Source organism: Colobus angolensis, unplaced genomic scaffold (genome assembly GCF_000951035.1).
Source record: "Colobus angolensis palliatus isolate OR3802 unplaced genomic scaffold, Cang.pa_1.0 Scaffold480, whole genome shotgun sequence".
Classification (NCBI taxonomy): domain Eukaryota; kingdom Metazoa; phylum Chordata; class Mammalia; order Primates; family Cercopithecidae; genus Colobus; species Colobus angolensis.
Genome location: NW_012118266.1, coordinates 476,857 through 482,025, shown reverse-complemented (window position 1 = coordinate 482,025; position 5,169 = coordinate 476,857). Strand labels below are relative to the sequence as shown.

Below are 5,169 nucleotides of genomic sequence, written 5' to 3'. Positions count from 1 at the left end.
GGTGGCGGGCACCTGTAGTCCCAGCTACTCAGGAGACTGAGGCAGGAGAATGGCGTGAACCCGGGAGGCGGAGCTTGCAGTGAGCATTTACAGGAGTTACGACAGAAAAGGTCGAGCTGTAAAACAGTACTGGGGGCAAGGGTCTCATTCAGAGGCCTGAATTTCTGACCCAGAAGTTTGTAAAGCAGGCAAGCCACATTACATAGGAAAATTAAGCATTTAAGCATTTCTTTTTGAGACTTTGGGGGTCAAATTTTTTCCAGTATTTTATTTTTTATCTTATTTTATCTTATTTTTTAGATGGAGTCTCGCTCTGCCGCCCAGGCTGGAGTGCAGTGACATGATCTCGCCTGACTGCAACCTCCACCTCCTGGGTTCAAGCGATTCTCCTGCTTCAGCCTCCCAAGTAGCTGGGACTAAAGGTGCCCGCCACCATGCCCAGCTAATTTTGTTTTGTTTTGTTTTAGTAGAGATGGGTTTCACTGTGTTAGCCAGGATGGTCTCAATCTCCTGACCTCATGATCTGCCCACCTTAACCTCCCAAAGTGCTGGGATGACAGGTGTGAGCCACCACGCCCAGTCCTCCAATGCTTTAGAATGCATCCCAGAGGTGAGTCTGAGGGACTAGACAGGGTCTGTCCAATTGTGTGACAGGGAAACCAAGCTGCTTGGGGCTAGTTGAGCCACAACTAGGGGCACCCTACCACGAAAAGTGCTCTACGCACATCTGCTAAAGGACCCTGAGGTGCATTTTTCTAAAGGGGCGTCCTGCCTATTAGAAAAAACCTCCCAGATGGTGCCATTGCACTCCAGCCTGGGTGACAGAGTGAGACTCTGTCTCTAAATAAATACATAAAATAGAAAAAAGAAAAAACCTCAGCCGGTCGTTTGGGGCGACGGACTTTTCATCCCAGAGCCATGGCCCAATTTGTCCGTAACCTTGTGGAGAAGACCCCGGCGCTGCTGAACGCTGCCGTGACTTACTCGAAGCCTCGATTGGCCACATTTTGGTACTACGCCAAGGTTGAGCTGGTTCCTCCCACCCCTGCTGAGATCCCTAGAGCTGTTCAGAGCCTGAAAAAAATAGTCAATAGTGCTCAGACTGGTAGCTTCAAACAGCTCACAGTTAAGGAAGCTGTGCTGAATGGTTTGGTGGCCACTGAGGTGTTGATGTGGTTTTATGTTGGAGAGATCATAGGCAAGTGTGGCATCATTGACTATGATGTTTGAAGACCAATCTTTAACATCTGATTATATCTGATTTATTATTTGAGTGTTGTTGGACCATGTGTGATCAGACTGCTATCTGAATAAAATAAGAAAATACAACAACAAGGCCGGGCGCGGTGGCTCAAGCCTGTAATCCTAGCACTTTGGGAGGCCGAGACGGGCGGATCACAAGGTCAGGAGATCGAGACCACCCTGGCTAATATGGTGAAACCCCGTCTCTACTAAAGAATACAAAAAACTAGCCGGGCGAGGTGGCGGACGCCTGTAGTCCCAGCTACTCGGGAGGCTGAGGCAGGAGAATGGCGTAAACCCGGGAGGCGGAGCTTGCAGTGAGCTGAGATCCGGCCACTGCACTCCAGCCTGGGTGACAGAGCCAGACTCCGTCTCAGAAAAAAAAAAAAAAGAAAAAAGAAAATACAACAACAAAAAATAAAAAACCTCCCAGAGCTAGGGTGCCTTACCCTTGGATGACCACTAGGGTGGGCAGTCCCAGGTCAGTCCAGGCACGAATTACACTGGGTGGTTGGCCCAGGGTCTGAGGGGGAAGAGGTTGAGGAAAGACTCACCGTTCCGGTGCTGTTTGGGATCACCTGGATTAAAACATCTGGAGCAGGACAGCCAGCTCTTCACAGGAGAATTTAGAGTGAGAAGGTCTAAGTCACTCAAAACGTGTGTGGATTTGCCCTAGATGAGCAGCCACTGCTAACTGCACCACACATAAAGTTCTGGAACTCTTGACCAGAGAAGGATAGGAGAGAGTCTTTCTCCCTTCCAGGCAAGGCAGCCAGCTCTGTTGACCCCCTGGCCTTCAGGCAACACCATGGAGCAGCCCTGGCCAGATGCCATCAATTACCAGAGGGCTACTGGGAGCTGGTTGCTGGAAGGCTGAAAAAGGAGAGTGAATTTAGGTCCCTCTCCAGAGCAGGTAGTGGTGGTTAGATACCTCCGAATGGGCACCTTTCAGTTTCTTTTTTTTTTTTTTTTTTTTGAGATGGACTTTTGCTCTTGTTGCTCAGGATGGAGTGCAATGGTGATATCTCGGCTCACTACAATCTCCGCCTCCCGGGTTCAAGTGATTCTCCTGCCTCAGCCTCCTAAGTAGCTGGGATTACAGGCATGCACCACCATGCCAGGCTAATTTTGTATTTTTAGTAGAGACGGGGTTTCTTCATGTTGGTCAGGTTGGTCTCGAACTCCTGACCTCAGGTGATCTGCCCGCCTCAGACTCCCAGGACACCTTTCAGTTTCACCAGAGTGTATCCCTGGCCAGAGACCTTCAGTTGTCTTCACACACTTACACACTGTCCACCAAGGATCTCAAGTAGGAAGGGAGAGGGGAGAGAGTCTCCTGTAGGGAGAGTCCCTACATGGGCCACCAAAATGTCATGGTCAACGGCTGCCTGAGGCCTTGGCATGCATGTGGTAAAAGAATCTTCCAAGACAGTAATGAGCTTAGAAAGGCAGATTTATTAGAGCAAATGGGGAGAAAATGTTGCAAGGGAGCAGCGGGCAAGACAGAAGAGGGAAGCCTGGGGCCGGGCGCAGTGGCTCATGGCTGTAATCCCAGCACTTTGGGAGACCGAGGCGGGCAGATCATGAGGTCAGGAAATCGAGACCATCCTGGCTAACACAGTGAAACACGGTCTCTACTAAAAATACAAAAAAATTAGCCGAGCGTGGTAGCGGGGGCTTGTAGTCCCAGCTACTCAGGAGGCTGAGGCAGGAGAAAGGCGTGAACCCAGGAGGCAGTGCTTGCAGTGAGCCAAGATTGCGCCCCTGCACTCCAGCCTGGGCAACAGAGTGAGACTCCGTCTCAAAAAAAAAAAAAAAAAAAAAGAAGAGGGAAGCCTGTCTGCCAAGAACCAGGAGGAAGTTTTACAAGGTCATGCTGCTCAGGTTCAGTGCTTGCAGACATGATGCTTGCGTGCAGGTGAGCCATTTGCAGCTGACCCCATTTCTCAGGACATTTGCTCCCGTTTACCCATTTCTGTTCCTGCCAGTTAAGCCCATTTTTCCATTTTCTCTTAACTCCTTAGGGCTCCACAGGAATCTCTTAAAACCACAAGAGGAAGCCAAGAAAATCAAAAGATCCTGAGCCACCTCCCAGGCAGGATGAGGTGAACTACCCATCTCTACACTTCTCACTTGGAGACAGCAAATGTCACTGTGGGAAGCTGAATAAGGTCACCTAAACATGTCCATATCATAATCCCAGGAAACGATGAGTAAATTACCTTACATGGCAAAAGGAACTTTGTAAATTAATCTCAAGATAAGGAGATTATCCTGAGTTATTCCAGTGGCCCCGAAATATAATCACGGGGTACTTAAAAGAGGAGGCAGAGGGGTCAGGCATGGTGGCTCACACCTGTAATCCCAGCACTTTGGGAGGCTGAGGCGGGCGGATCATGAGGTCAGGAGTTCGAGACCAGCCTGACCAACATGGTGAAACCCCATCTCTACTAAAGATACAAAAATTAGCCAGGCGTGGTGGCACGCGGCTGTAATCCCAGCTATTCGGGAGGCTGAGGCAGGAGAATCGCTTGAAGTCGGGAGACAGAGGTTGCAGTGAGCCAAATCACGCCACTGCACTCCAGCCTCAGGGACAGAGCAAGATTCCATCTTGAAAAAAAAAAGAAAAGAAAAAAAAAAGGCAGAGAAAGATTTGACTTAGGAGAAGGCTGTGTGATCACTGAAACCCAGACCTTCCAAAAGAAACCAGCCTTGCTGATACCTTGATTTTAGCCTAGTAAAACCGAATTCAGACTCTAACCTTTAGGACTCTAAGATAATAAGTTTATGTTGTTTTTAAACCACTAAGTTCGTAGTAATATTACAACAGTAATAAGAAACAAACACAGAAGAGAACTTCCCTAGTTGGTACCACCACCGTGGAGTACCCAAGGATAGAAGGGGATGATAGTTCTCCACACCAGATTAAGAATGATTCAGTGAACCTAAGTCAGATCCTGACCTCTGTTGGAGCCCTCCCAGGCCTTCAAGTAAAAGCCACAGTCCTCACTGGCTCCCTTGTAAGACTCAAAGCCTCCTCCTCTACTATGCTCACTCCTGACCACATTCTCCAGACAGAGCAAAGGGGCTTTTTTTGTTTTGATTGTTTGCTGAGATGGAGTCTCATTCTGCCCCCCAGGCTGGAATGCAATGGCGCAGTCTTGGCTCACTGCAACTTCTGCCTCCCAGGTTCAAGCAATTCTCCTGCCTCAGCTTCCCAAGTAGCTGGGACTACTGGTGTGTGCCACCATGCCCAGCTGATTTTTGTATTTTCAGTAGAGACAGGGTTTCACCATGTTGGCCAGGCTGGTCTCAAACTCCTGACCTCAAGTGATCCACCCACCTCGGCCTCCCAAAGTTTGGGATTACAGGCGTGAGCCACTGTGCCAGCTACAAAGGGGCTTTTGTTCCTGTGGTTCCTTTGGCCCAAAGCAGGTGCTCTTCCCTGTTATCTGCATGGCTTTTCCCCTCACCTTCTGCAGTTCTTTTCAAACACAACTTTATGAGAAAGGGCCATCCTCCGCGGTATGTATTTATTTATTGTGTGTCTGTCTCACCTTGTCTCTTTTACATTTTGAACCATGTGAATGTAATACCTGGTCAAAATAGATTTTTTTTTTTAACTGTGTGTGTGAAAAACAGGAACAGGCCAGGCACGGTGGCTCATGCCTGTAATCCCAGCACTTGGGAGGCTGAGGCGGGCAGATCACGAGGTCAGGAGTTCGAGACCAGCCTGGCCAACATGGCAAAACCATGTCTCTACTAAAAATACAAAAATTAGCCGGGCGTGGTTGTGGGTGCCTTTAATCCCAGCTACTCGGGAGACTGAGGCAGGAGAATAGCTTGAACCAGGGAGGCGAGGCAGAGGTTGCAGTAAGCCATTGCACTCCAGCCTGGGCAACAAGAGCAAGACTCAGTCTCAAAAAA

At 49.0% G+C, this 5,169-nt stretch overlaps 1 protein-coding gene and 1 pseudogene across 4 annotated transcripts in view; one reads left to right on the top strand and one right to left on the bottom strand.

The window, feature by feature from the left end:
- LOC105524036 (CENPB DNA-binding domain-containing protein 1-like) overlaps positions 1-5,169 on the bottom strand; it is a 30,763-nt gene that overhangs the window by 8,613 nt on the left and 16,981 nt on the right. The gene's annotated exons all lie outside the window — the stretch shown is intronic.
- On the top strand, positions 879-1,321 carry LOC105524035 (annotated as a pseudogene). Its single transcript, XR_001003689.1, has one exon. The product of XR_001003689.1 is annotated as an ATP synthase subunit g, mitochondrial pseudogene (transcript).